General features: G+C 41.3%; 1 protein-coding gene across 1 annotated transcript in view; it reads left to right on the top strand.

Moving 5' to 3' along the window:
- The first annotated feature begins 5,414 nt into the window (after window positions 1–5,414).
- Window positions 5,415–12,897, top strand: part of LOC119415808 (tumor protein p53-inducible protein 11) — a 62,099-nt gene continuing 54,616 nt past the window's right edge. Inside the window, exon 1 of the mRNA XM_037682978.1 lies at window positions 5,415–5,523. The gene's annotated coding sequence lies outside the window, so the exon portion shown is untranslated. The remainder of the gene's footprint in view (window positions 5,524–12,897) is intronic.

Here is a 12,897-nt window from a genome sequence, read left to right as displayed (position 1 = left end):
AAAACATGCATGTTAGACTGATTGGTAACTCTAAATTATCTCTAGGTGTGAGTGAGAGAGTGAATGGTTGTTTGTCTTGTTTGTCGCTGTGTCCCTGTGATGGACTGGAGACCAGTCCAGGGTGTCCCCTGCCTCTCACAGTGACGATGGATATGGGCACCAGTGAACCCCATGACCTGAAAAGGAAGAAGCTGTTGAAGATAATAGATGGATGGATTTTGATGTATAAACATGGTAAAACATGGCATGATGACCCTTTGCTAGTAACTTTCTGACATTTCTAAACACAGATAAATAAAATAAATCACATCTAACTCACAACACAATAACTTTCTGGACTGATGTTTGTGCTGCGTGTTTCCAGCATCCATGACTTTACGTATTGAATCAGTTTTACTATGAGATCAAATTATAAATTATGTATATATACTGGTGGTGTTTTTCTAAAGTGTTTTCTTTTCCTCCTTGGGTTAAAAGTGCTTATGAATTGTTAAATTAAATGCATAAAACACAAGCTGGATGAAGAGCAACATAATCAGGCCAGGACTCTGCGGTCTACACTCATCTGCAGGTCAGCCGTCACTCTTTCATGGGAATGTTGGTTTGAGAGAGGAGTGAAGGAAGCCATCTCTGTGAAGAGAACCCATCCATCATTAAAAAGGGAGGAGGTCTCCATGTCCCCCTCTTACAATGCTGTTATTGCTAGTATCACTCGGCCCTCTGTGAATAGCAAGTGGCCATCAGGGCATTAATGATCGGTCATTAGGATGGTGGTCCTGCTTTTGCATGTGAACAGCTAGTCCTGGATGTCAGCAGCAAACTGGTTGATCCACTAAGGTGCTGCTGTTTGTTGCAGCTCCTCAGGCTGAAGAAGTCTTTTGGATAAAAGACAAGATGTTTCAACAAGAAAAATCTGTCCAGAGGACCTGACTCAACCTTGTTGGATATAAAAGTATACCGGTGTAAACGGGGGGAAAAAAGAATAAAAAATTTTAAAACGTAAATATATTTTTGGAATTGCCTTTTGACTTAAATGAGTGGCACAATAGGCATTTAAAGCACCCTGTCTTCATTGAAAATCAAGGAACACCTTGTGCCAAAGAGAACCCCGGAGGGACAAGAGGAAGACAAAAATTGAGTCTTGTAATGCTGGAGTCTGATTGGTCGACACATGATGGGGGTGGAAGACGAGTGTTGTTTGTTTGACAGGTTTGAGTGTGGGTGAAGATGAAGAACACATGCCTCTCCATACATACAAACCCCTTTTTCTTCCTGCCTATATTTTCTTGTTCAATGCACAATTTGCACACAGCACGTGTGCATATTGCTGCAAACTAAAAATGGTTATTTCAGACGAGACAATGAGGACAATAGAGGAGATATCAGTCATGTCTTGAACCCCCATGTCTTTTCTTTTTACCAGAACGTCTCTTCGCTCAGTACGCACCTTCGTCTGTGAACCTGACACATGTCGGTCTGAAGCAACGCCCACCGTCTCATGCTTTTCTCTTAAAAATGAACCAGACTGCTGTTAATTTCAGACATCCATCTACACCAGTCACTACAGCCTCTAAAGTCACACTTTCCCTGAAGAAATATCCTGAGAAGCAGCTGAAAGATGGATGTTGTAATCATGCAGGTGACGAAAGATGTAACGGAGACGGGACTATAAACCAGAGTTTAAATGTTCTCCAACTTCCTTTTATGGATAATTTCTACAGAAATGTAACTGATTTACAGGACTTTTGTTGATGTTGTAAAAGTTCATGTTTAAAGGTTGGAGTGAAACGGTTCCAGAAAGATGATTTCCTGGGGAAGACATAGACTTGGATTCATTATAACAAGTGTCTGAAATACAAGTCTGCCTTGAGTCAGACAAAATCAAATAAATAAATATTGACCTGCTTGTGTGGAAAAAAAAACATCAGTCTATAGAAAAAATGCATGTAAAATGTTGAATAATGTACTTCAAATTATCAAAGTTCCAGTAGCCCCAAGCTAATAACTTATAAAATATTAAATATTTGGCATTCCCTGAAGGAATGCATAGCTCTCTTTACCTTTTTTGTTTTGGACTAATTAAAAAACACTACAAAGTTGTAGGTGTTTTGTCAAACTTTTAAAATAATATGCAAAATTTTGTGATCTTCTGAGATGCTGTGGAAGACTCTCAGCTACTACCACGTCAAATATTGATTCAATGTTTGTAAAGATGATTGAATTTTATCCATTTTTGAATTGGATAAAGTTAGTGAGCTGTGGTAGCCATCTTGATTTGGGTTTAATTCAAATGTTAATGTGTTGAAGATGAGCATCCAGTAATTGTCCACTGCTTCAGGAGATATTGTGCTAACAGACAAACCAGGAATTGTCTTGAGTTAACATGCAGGTTCAAGCAAAGATTGACTCATGGGTTAGCACTTGGATCATTTGTTGTAAATGACTTTGCTAGAAATTTGTTTTAGGAAAACCCATCTGTATATATGCTTCAGTGATTACTTTCTGTAAGTTTCAATACAACTAATAGAGTTTATTCCTGAGATTTTTCAGTGGCAGACACATACAGTAAGTGCATCATGGTTATGAATATAACATGTTTTGTTTTAAAGGGCATCTAAAAATAAAATCCTAATACAGTAACGTGAAAAAGTTCAATTTTTTTTGTCCATCATTTCAGAAAGTGAGACTCAAATAATAGATTCATCACACATAGTAAATTATTTGAAGCCTTTATTTCTTGTAAGTTTGATGATTATGGCTTAAAAAATAATGAAAAAACATAATTTGGTGTCTCAGAAAATTAGAATATTATGAAGAGGTTCAATATTGTAAATTCCTGGTGTCACACCCTGATTAACTCCTACATGAGCTACAAATGTCTCATTCCTCAAGCCAAGCCACTCCTGAACCAGAGACAACATCAGAAGCGTCTTACCTGCTGAGGAGACAAAGAACTGGACTGTCTCTCAGTGGTCCAACGTCCTCTTTTCAGGTTAAAGTAAATGTTCATGTCATTTATAAATCAAGGTCCCAGAGGAGAGGTCCAGGATCCATGTTGTTGAAGTCCAGAGTGAAGTTTCCACAGTGATGGTTTGGGTCCATGTCCTCTGCTGGTTCTGGTCCACCAGGTTTTCTGAAGTCCAGTCCTCGTAGCATCTAGCAGAACATTTTAGAGACTTCATGTTTCCTTCTGCTGACGAACTTTATGGAGATGCTGGTTTAATTTTCCAGCAGGACCCAGCATCGGCCCACATTGACAAAGCTACCAACAGCTGGCTGCTGTGAAATATTCTCATTTTCTGAGACACTGAATTTAGGTTTTACATGATTTTTAAACCATAATCGTCAAAATTACAAGAAACTAAGGCTTTAAATATTTCACACTATATAGTGAATCTATGTAATGTTTGAGTTTCACTTTCTGAAATGATGGACAAAGAAAATTGAAAATTTTTACAGTATTCAATTTTTTATTTTAGATGCACCTATATTATTGTTTAACAACAAAAATCATAGTATCCTTGTACACCTCTGCTAATGATGTTGAGCATACATGTAGGAACAGACTAGAATAAAAATCACCATACTGAGTAATGCCTCACATAAAAGTAAGAAATGCAATATTTTTCCCCTCTTCAGCCCACATTTAAAATGTACAGAAATATCTTAGTTGTTTCACTCGGAGAAAACAGTTTATGTTGCCATAGGGCTGTTTTATTTCTTGTGAGCTACTTCATTTTCCTGCCAACCCCCAGCAAATCCTCAGAGGTATTTTCTCCAACACTAAACCAGCACCTCTTTGTAAAGCTATAGGAGCTTGTTTTATTGGACCTGCAAGCACCGCTGATGCTGTTACAAAGGCAGAAGACTCACACTGTGCAGGCTTTCTTAGCCTTTATGTTTGTAAGTATGTATACTATATGTACTTTACAAGTATACTTTAATTTACAAATATTAATGTAGCCTAATCAAACTGCTGTTGAAAGAAAATGAATTTGAAAGACTTTTACAAATGATTCGTATGGTTGTTTGACATTCAGAAATGGTCTACTCTACAAGAAGCCAACTACAACATCTGAAAAGGGAGATCTGGAGAATATACACTGCCTGGCCAAGGAAAAAGTTACCGCCAAAAAAAAAGGGGTCATACACTTAATATTTTGTTGGACCGCCTTTAGCTTTGATTACAGCATGCATTCACTGTGTCATTGTTTCAATAAGCTTCTGCAATGTAACAAGATCTATTTCATCCAGTGTTGCAATAATTTTTCACCAAGATCTTACATTGATGATTAGACACTAGGCATGATGGGTGCATCACTTCACCTGCCTCTCTTCTTAACTTGATGCCTCCATCACTCTGAAACAGGATAAATCTGGACTCATCAGACCACATGACCTTCTTCCATTGCTCCAGAGTCCAATCTTTATGCAAATTGAAGCTTTTTTTTCCAGTTAGCCTCACTGATTAGTGGTTTTCTTAACAGATGTTCAGTCCCAATCCTTTGAGTTCCCTTCACATTGTGCACGTGGAAATGCTCTTACGTTCACTATTAAACACAGCCCTGAGTGCTACTGTTGTTTTTCTTTGATTTGATTTCACCAAATGTTTAAGTGATCATCAATCACGATCATTCAGGATTTTTTTCCGGACACATTTCTTCTTCAAAGACGATGGGTCCTCACTATCCTTCCAGTTTTTAATAATGTGTTGGACAGTTCTTAACCCAACTTTAGTAGTTTCTGCAATCTCCGTAGATGTTTTCTCTGCTTGATGCCAATGATTTGACCCTTCTCAAACAGACTGACATCTTTTCCACAACCACGCGATGCGTCTTTCAACATGATTGTTTAAGAAATGAGAAGCAACTCATTGCACCAGTTGGGGTTAAATAACTTGTTGCAGCTGAAAGAATCGCCCATAGGAGGCTCCTACCTATTTGCTTAGTTAAATCCAGGTGACAACTTTTTTTTTGGCTAGGCAGTGTATGTGATAATTACTGGGGAGAAAAAAAAACATTTATCTTCAGACATAAAGTCCGTTATGGTGTTTCACTAGTGGTACCTAAACATTTTGACATGTAAATAAACTGATTTATTCTGTTCACTATGAATTGGATCACCATGCACTTAATTTAATTCTTTATTCAGTTTTTTTTTACTGTTGATAAAGAATTTGCTTCATTGCATGATCTCTGTCAAACAAGAAAATGAGAAGGAAGTCGGTAAAAGGCAGGGGGTGATGAATTCCTCCAACGAACACCAGAGCTTTAAATACTCTAGTAAATGATGAAACGTTTGCATTTTGTACTATTTCCGGTGGCAGTGGAAGTATTACGGTAACAGCCTTCAGACTGCGCGCGCTTCTCTGAGCGCGGGTTATTACGGTACTGTTGTTTGCTGCTCCCGGGTCTGAGAGCGCGAGCGCTGCCACGAGCCTCACTAACTGCTCCACTCTCCTCGCGCACCCTCGGCTAACGTTCCCGTCAGAAGCGAACTCTGGATACCGCTCCGCTCCCCGCTGTAAGTAACACCCGAACAGCTCTGGTTTCTCTTTGGGTTTTTACTCTTTTGGCCACTTCTCGTCACAGTGGACCGCACTTTTTAATGTCGGATGCTTCACGCTTTGTTTCGTGTCGGAGTTGATAATTAACCGCTAGCTAAAATATAACAGGTCTCGCGCAGCGAACAGCGGGGCTGGTTTATTTTCGGATGCTGAAGTTTGGGTCAGCTCTGTTTGTTGAGGCGACTCTTTAAAGTCGCATTGAAAAACATTTCTAAAGCGCTGGGCAAAGTAAGTTGAGCGTAAATAGTCCCGTTGAAGTAAATCCTCTCGCCAACATGAAAGGTTTGCATCATTTTGAACGCTTTTAGTTCCTATTTTTAGCGCTTCTCTAATGGCGGCTACACTTCAACTGTAACTGTAAACTTATCGTGCAGCAAATACAACATTGTTTTTATTTTCACATTATGCGCTGATAATAATATTACTCGTGTTGGCTGCAGGGTTTTCACTCCGGATGCCACATTTTTGCCCCTCATAAATGGTTTCTGCTATAAAAGAGGGGAAACGGCAACGAAATAAATAATTCATTGAGAATTAAAACTGCACCTTCACTTTATCTGATGGATGTTCTCCAGAAAAGAAAGCATCATTTGTAAATACTCCTTGGAGGATTAAAAAAAGCTTCTGCAGCAGTGTTTATCAGGAGGAGCCAGGAGAGGGGATCATATCTCTGTGCTGTGTTTATATGAAAATGACAAGATTTATTATTGTTTTTTATGTCCAGACTAAACACAGTTCAGTTTTATATACTTATATTTAGCTCAAGACTAACCTAATGGTAGACGGTGTTCATTAAAGAGCAGCAGTTTAGCTGTTGCTCATTTCTGGAAGAGATAAATCAGAGTGAGTAAAAATGTGTCTGCAGTTCACGGAGGTGTTTGGTGTGTCAAGACTCGAGTTAAGTTCAGCAGTGCTGCAGCCCACACACTTGGCTTGTCAGAAATTGTGGAGAAATTCTCAAATCAATTTTTCACAGGGGATCGCTCTGATGACTGAACTTTAAGCTTAACTCCTGTTTTGTTGTATTTGAATGTTTCAGCTGGCAGAGACCGGTTGAACGGTTGTGGTTTCTTTCTCCCTCAAAGTGACTCATCTGTTTTGCACATGCTTATCCATTGATATGCCCATGCTTGTTACGCCAAAACCATTTGAATGCACAACAAAACCTAATCTGGGATGCTTGTCAGACACACGTGAAACGATCTGCTGATAATTTAAGGATTTCATTCCTATGCATGCAACCATTTAGTCTTTTTGTATAGTTTTTTTTTTTATGTATAAAGACTTCTTTCCATGGCAGCAGTGACACTCTTCCTCTAATCACCTTTTTCTCAGGCATATATCATCCAGGCTGTGTGGGTGGGTAGGGGGTTCTAATTGGCTGAAGAAATAGGAGCGATATAACGGGGCTTCCATCACTGTTCTTCCTGCCCACGGTGAGAAAGTTTTCAGCTTTGTGAGAGATGAAGCAAAGTTGGTTTGAAGTAATCTGCAGTGGGTGTCAGTTGATGTTGCTGTGGTGGTGCTGAGGTAGCCGTCAGTCCTTTTTTTGGCTCTGATGTGTCAAAGATGTCTGTTTTTAACCAAAACTGTTAGGTGCTTTGTTTCCGTAGTTGCACCGTAGTGTCTGAATGGAGTAGCACAAGGGTCTGGTGAAGATGCCAGATGGGGCTCGAGAAGGACACTTTGACACATTTTCTCTCCCATAAATGCTTAATAAAGGGCTACCTTTGCTAACCCCCTCAAATACACTTTCAGCTTTTATGTAAAGTTTCTCACTAATGGCTCCAGTGCAGAGCAACCTTATGCCTCTCTGTCACAAAACTGTTGTTCTCTCTCAGCTCAGATAATGCATCCTAATACAGGGATATGTATTGTTACCCCAGAGTTACTGGACTCTGCACATTTTGCTTGTTTTTACCCGTGTGTAATGAGCCACACGGGATGGAAGGATAGGACCTGTGTACTTCTCCGAGAGTTAAGGCTCCAGTATACTCGGTCGGACCTTTTTCTGCGTGGACTTGACGTGCACTGTCCGCAGAGGGTTGAGACTTCATACTCGAGCATCCACCCTGAGCGGCTGCAGACTAGCTCTGCAGGCAAGGTGCATTTACCTTCGTGACAAATTGAGTTTGCCGTTTGGTCATTTGCTGACACACCTACTGGATTGATTGACGGGTTGAAAAAAAACAAAAAAAGACCTGGCAGCCCCAGCTGCCATGGTGTTCTGTGTTTATATGTTGTTAATACAAAGTTCTTAAAAAACAAAAAACAAACAACAAAAAAAAAACAAGGAGCGCTGACCCTGCAGCCCACACATTAGACTGGCCCACCAAGAAATCTCCAGACCTTTCCACAGCCATGCTGGACCTGATTTTAATTCGTTCTTGACAAATTCCTTCATTTCTCACCATTTCAGTCATGGCATCAATGGAGGAGGAAGAGATCACTTGCCTTTTGGCAAAAAAACAAAAGAAAAGGCCAGATCAGGGATTAAGAAGGGGATTTTAGTACATTGGTGTCACATACAAAATAGTCCGTCCCTGGGCAGTTTATTGTGCGACACCAAGTACGCGTACGCAGTCGTAAAAATTGAGCTTTGCACGGACATGCCCTGTGGGCGTCCGCTTTGACTAATCTGGTACACGTGGACCTCCACGGACTGACGTACGCCCGAGTATACTGGAGCCTTTACAGTAGCTCATACAGACAGTTTAGCTTTGTTGGACACTGACTGAATACAACCACAGGGAGTCTCAGAGGGTCTCTTTATAAGCTATATACCAGGTAGCTAAAACAGATGGTAACCCCTCTTTTATTTAAACGCCTTGCTGCTTTACACGGTCTCAGAACAGCATGGCAAAGCAGGAGTGTTAACAGTTTTCTGGGTGTTTTAAGATAAGCACATGTGCTTGTGCAGTTCGTTGAATGTGTGAGAGTAGTTTTCATGCTGAATGAAGTGCTGGTCTCAAACATACATGAGCAGCACATTGCTATAAGATAAAGATGTTCTTCATCACACTTTTTGTACAAAAATTATGTTTTATAAAATATAGCTTTATTTTCTGTTTTGGCTGATTTAAATATATTGTTGTTGCAACAAGTTTAAATGAGAGAACAACTAAAATAGTGCACTATATTTATATTTTTCACTCAACAGCCTGCTGTCACCAGTAATAATATTAGGTCTGTGAGACTGGCTTTCTTCCCTCAGCTCTTTGCTTTTAATTTCCCATTCTCAGCTGTGACACCGAGTTAGCTATAGCTTTAATAATGATCCTCCAACAGATGTGCTTCTGTTTATTAGCCACGGAGACGAGATTAGAGCAGCTAAGACTGTATGTTGTATTTCAGTCTTGTGTGTCTCATTGATTACCGTACATCTGGGTGAGACAGAAAATCTATTCCATTGTGAAAAGTTGGCAAAAGGATATATCCAATTTTGTGCATTTTTGGCACATAACTTATCTCTGCCGATGCAGCTGTCTTTTTAAACGAAGCAGAATCTAATTTTTGGGCTTATTATCTTTGATAAGCCATACACGTCTTATTGTAATGATGTTTGAAACCACGTGAGTTCTGTTTGTCTCACTCCTCTGCAAATGTCTGAAGTCATTATAAATGTTGAGTTGTTGATTATTTAAACAACTAAAAATAATCTGTTTTCTTTAAAAAACATTTAAAAAATCCCTTCTTGAATAAGCTCCCAGGCACCAAAGAATGGGCCGTCGAGTTGGGGTGGTTTGTGGTTCAGGGAGCTCAGCTGTGGCTGTTTGAGTCTGTTTGTTTTCTGCTCTCAGTGGAATACTATCATTGTTTTGGCTGCTGGTGTCTGGTTGGTCCAATCAGAGGTTCTGCTGGACTTTTTTTCTTGTTGAAATTCAGTCAGTGTTCATTCCAACTTGCCATCTGCATTTAATTATTTAATATTTTACATTGGGGAAAAATAGCTTTTTATTACTTTTACTTCTAAAACAGTTCCAGTATAGTAGAAGTAACTACACAGAACAGTTTTACTAGGCCAATAGAAGATGTTCAGAGATACTGTACAGAACATGTACAGAGCCACCAGATATACTGACTGTGCTCTCAAATTTCCACATTACACAAAGCAGATAAATTGTGACTCTTACTCTGATGACCTACTGGAGTGTGAGCTGAACTTGGACTTTCTTCGCAATCTAACTGGATTTAAAGTGGCTGCTAGTTTATTGATATTCAAGGAGATGAAGCTGTTGTCTTAAGGTTTTGCCTGTTTCTTAGACAATTTTTCACAACAGGTGAAAACTAAATCCCTGCTCTGTTAATACAGTAGAGACTTGCGTGCTACTTCAGCCAGTGTTTTGAAGTCGGAGTACGAATCTCACGGAGAAGTGATCAGGTACTGTTTGAAGAGGCTCTGAATTCTTTAAGATCTCACTTTGTTGGGAGGATATCCTGCTGAATGTGCTCCTCTGCACCAAGGGTGGCTCAGTGATCACAGTTTGTAGCTCTTCAAAGCTTCGTCAGCCTCCGGATAACGAGATGCATCGAGCACCGTGTCGAGGTCAGTGATGATCCCCACACACTCTGAAAGAAATCCTATTTGACATATTTCATCTCATCTGCAATGCAATTTGTGCACTAAATGGAAAAGACCTGTGAGTTTGAAGGCACAGAAGTTTCAAACAAAACTTGAAAATGCATCTGTGTACTCAAAGCAAAACCTAAATGATAGCAGAGCACTAGTCTGCAGTGGTTTTTGTCATTATTCCAGTATACCGTCATGGTACACAATCCTGGTGTGTTCATCTGTTAAAGACTGCTTCAGGATTGTTTTCCTCTCAATTAAGGAAGGGAAAAAATTGTGTTCCTATACCAGGTCTACCATTTTAAACAAGTCTAGGATGTGTGGTTGTCTGAGCTCCAGATAGTCTCTCTGAAAGAGTTCAGACATACAACATGAGGAAAGAAATGGAAATATCTCATCTGTAAAATGTTGAGAACTGGGGCAGCAGCTTGATCTCCCCAGAGATCCTCTCTGTCTCTTCAGAAGTCCCCGTAGATGTGCTATAATCCCTGTCTTTTTTTTTTTTTTTTTTTTAAAGCAAGCGCTCTCAAGCTGTGAAGTTCTATGTTTGGGAACATTTGGTTTTTTCTTAACTCAACTTTTATTGGTTACACCGTCATAGATCAACTGAAACACTGGGTTCATTAATTTAAAAAAGTCTCTTCAGAGTAGTTTTTTTGTCACTACAATTTTTCTAGTCGAAAATTTTACTTTGTTATAAATATTTCAAAGTAAAATATCTACTGAATAGTGTTTCCTGACGTAACCGCCATCTTATTTTGTAAATAATTATCAGAACAGACAAAACAGTATATTATTTTAAAATAATCAGATTTGGATTTTCGCCTCGTCTTCATTATCACTCTTGGCAACTGTTTGAATTTTATTTTATTTTTAACTTCATGCCTCAGGCTCAGATACAGACACAGACGTTTCCCCTTCAAAAGATCTTCTCTTTTGACTTTTACATGCAGTACTTCTCCTGCACTATTATTTCTGACTGCAAACCGTGAAAAAAGATGAAAATTTATTCTGAAAATTGTATTTGGGGAAAAAAAAAAGGCAGAATTGTTTGAATGTTATTGTGACTAATCGTTGAAAAGTCCATCCATCCATTTGCTTCCACTTATCCAGGGTCGGGTCGCAGGGGTAGCAGCCTAAGTAGGGAGGCCCAGACTTCCCTCTCCCCAGCCACTTGGGCCAGCTCCTCTGGGGGAATCCCGAGGCGTTCCCAGGCCAGCCGAGAAACATAGTCCTCCAGTATGTCCTGGGTCTTCCTCTGGGTCTCCTCCCGGTGGGACGTGTCCGGAACACCTCACCAAGGAGGCATCCAGGAGGCATCCTAACCAGATGCCCGAGCCACCTCAACTGGCTCCTCTCGACGTGGAGAAGCAGCGGCTCTACTCTGAGTTCCTCCGGGATGATCGAGCTTCGCACCCTATCTCTAAGGAAGAGCCCAGACACCCTGCGGAGAAAACTCATTTTGGCCGCTTGTATCTGAGATCTCGTTCTTTCGGTCACAACCCAAAGCTCATGACCATAGATGAGGGTAGGAACGTAGATCGATCAGTACATTGAGAGCTTCGCCTTTTGACTCAGCTCTCTCTTCACTACGACTGACTTGTACAGCGCCCGCTTCACTGCAGACGCTGCACCCATCTGCCTATCGATCTCACGTTCCATTTTTCCCTCATTCGTGAACAAGACCCCCAGATACTTGAACTCCTCCACTTGGGACAGGACCCTGACCCGGAGAGGGCACTCTACCCTTTTCTGGCTCAAGACCATGGCCTTGGATTTGGAGTAACTAATCTTCATCCCGGCTGTGTCGCACTCGACTGCGAACCGCTCCAGCGAAAGCTGTAGATCACGATCTGATGAAGCCAATAGGACCATATCATCTACAAAAAGCAGAGACGCAATCCTAAGGCCACCAAAACGGATCCCCTCAACACATTGGCTGCACCTAGAAATTCTGTCCATAAAAGTTATGAACAGAATCGTGACAAAGGGCAACCTTGGTGGAGTCCAACTCTCACCGGGAACAATCCCGACTTACTGCCGACAATGCGAACCAGGCTCTGACACCAGTCATACAGGGACCTAACAGCCCGTATCAAAGGGCCCGGTACCCCATACTCCCACAGGGTTCCCAGAGGGACGCAGTCGAACGCCTTCTCCAATTCCACAAAGCACATGTAGACCGGTTGGGCAAACTCCCACGCACCCTCCAGGACCCTGCTGAGAGTGTAGAGCTGGTCCAGTGTTCCACGACCAGGACAAAAAACGCACTGCTCCTCCTGAATCCGAGGTTCGACTATCCGACGGACCCTCCTATCCAGAACCCCCTAATAGACCTTACCAGGGAGGCTTAAGAGCGTGATCCCCCTCTATTTGGAACACACTCTAGGGTCACCCTTTTTGAATAGGGGGAACCACCACCCTGGTCTGCCAATCCAGGGGAACTTCCGCCAATGTCCACGTAATATTGCAGAGTCGCTTAAGCCAACACAACCCTACAACATCCAGAGCCTTAAGGAACTACGGGGGAATCTCATCCACCCCTGGGGCCCTGCCACCGAGGAGCTTTTTAACCACCTCGGTGACCTCAGCACCAGCAATCGGAGGGCCCGACCCAGAGTCCCCAGGTGCCGCTTCCTCAGTGGAAGTGGTGGGATTAAGGAGGTCTTCAAAGTATTCTGCCCACTGACCCACAACATCCCAAGTTGAGGTCAGCAGCATACCACCCCTACTATAAACAGTGTTGGTGGTGTACCGCCCC

The sequence above is a fragment of the Nematolebias whitei genome, chromosome 10 (genome assembly GCF_014905685.2).
Source record: "Nematolebias whitei isolate Nwh7 chromosome 10, NemWhi1, whole genome shotgun sequence".
In the NCBI taxonomy this organism is placed as follows: domain Eukaryota; kingdom Metazoa; phylum Chordata; class Actinopteri; order Cyprinodontiformes; family Rivulidae; genus Nematolebias; species Nematolebias whitei.
This window is presented reverse-complemented; position numbering and strand designations above follow the sequence as displayed.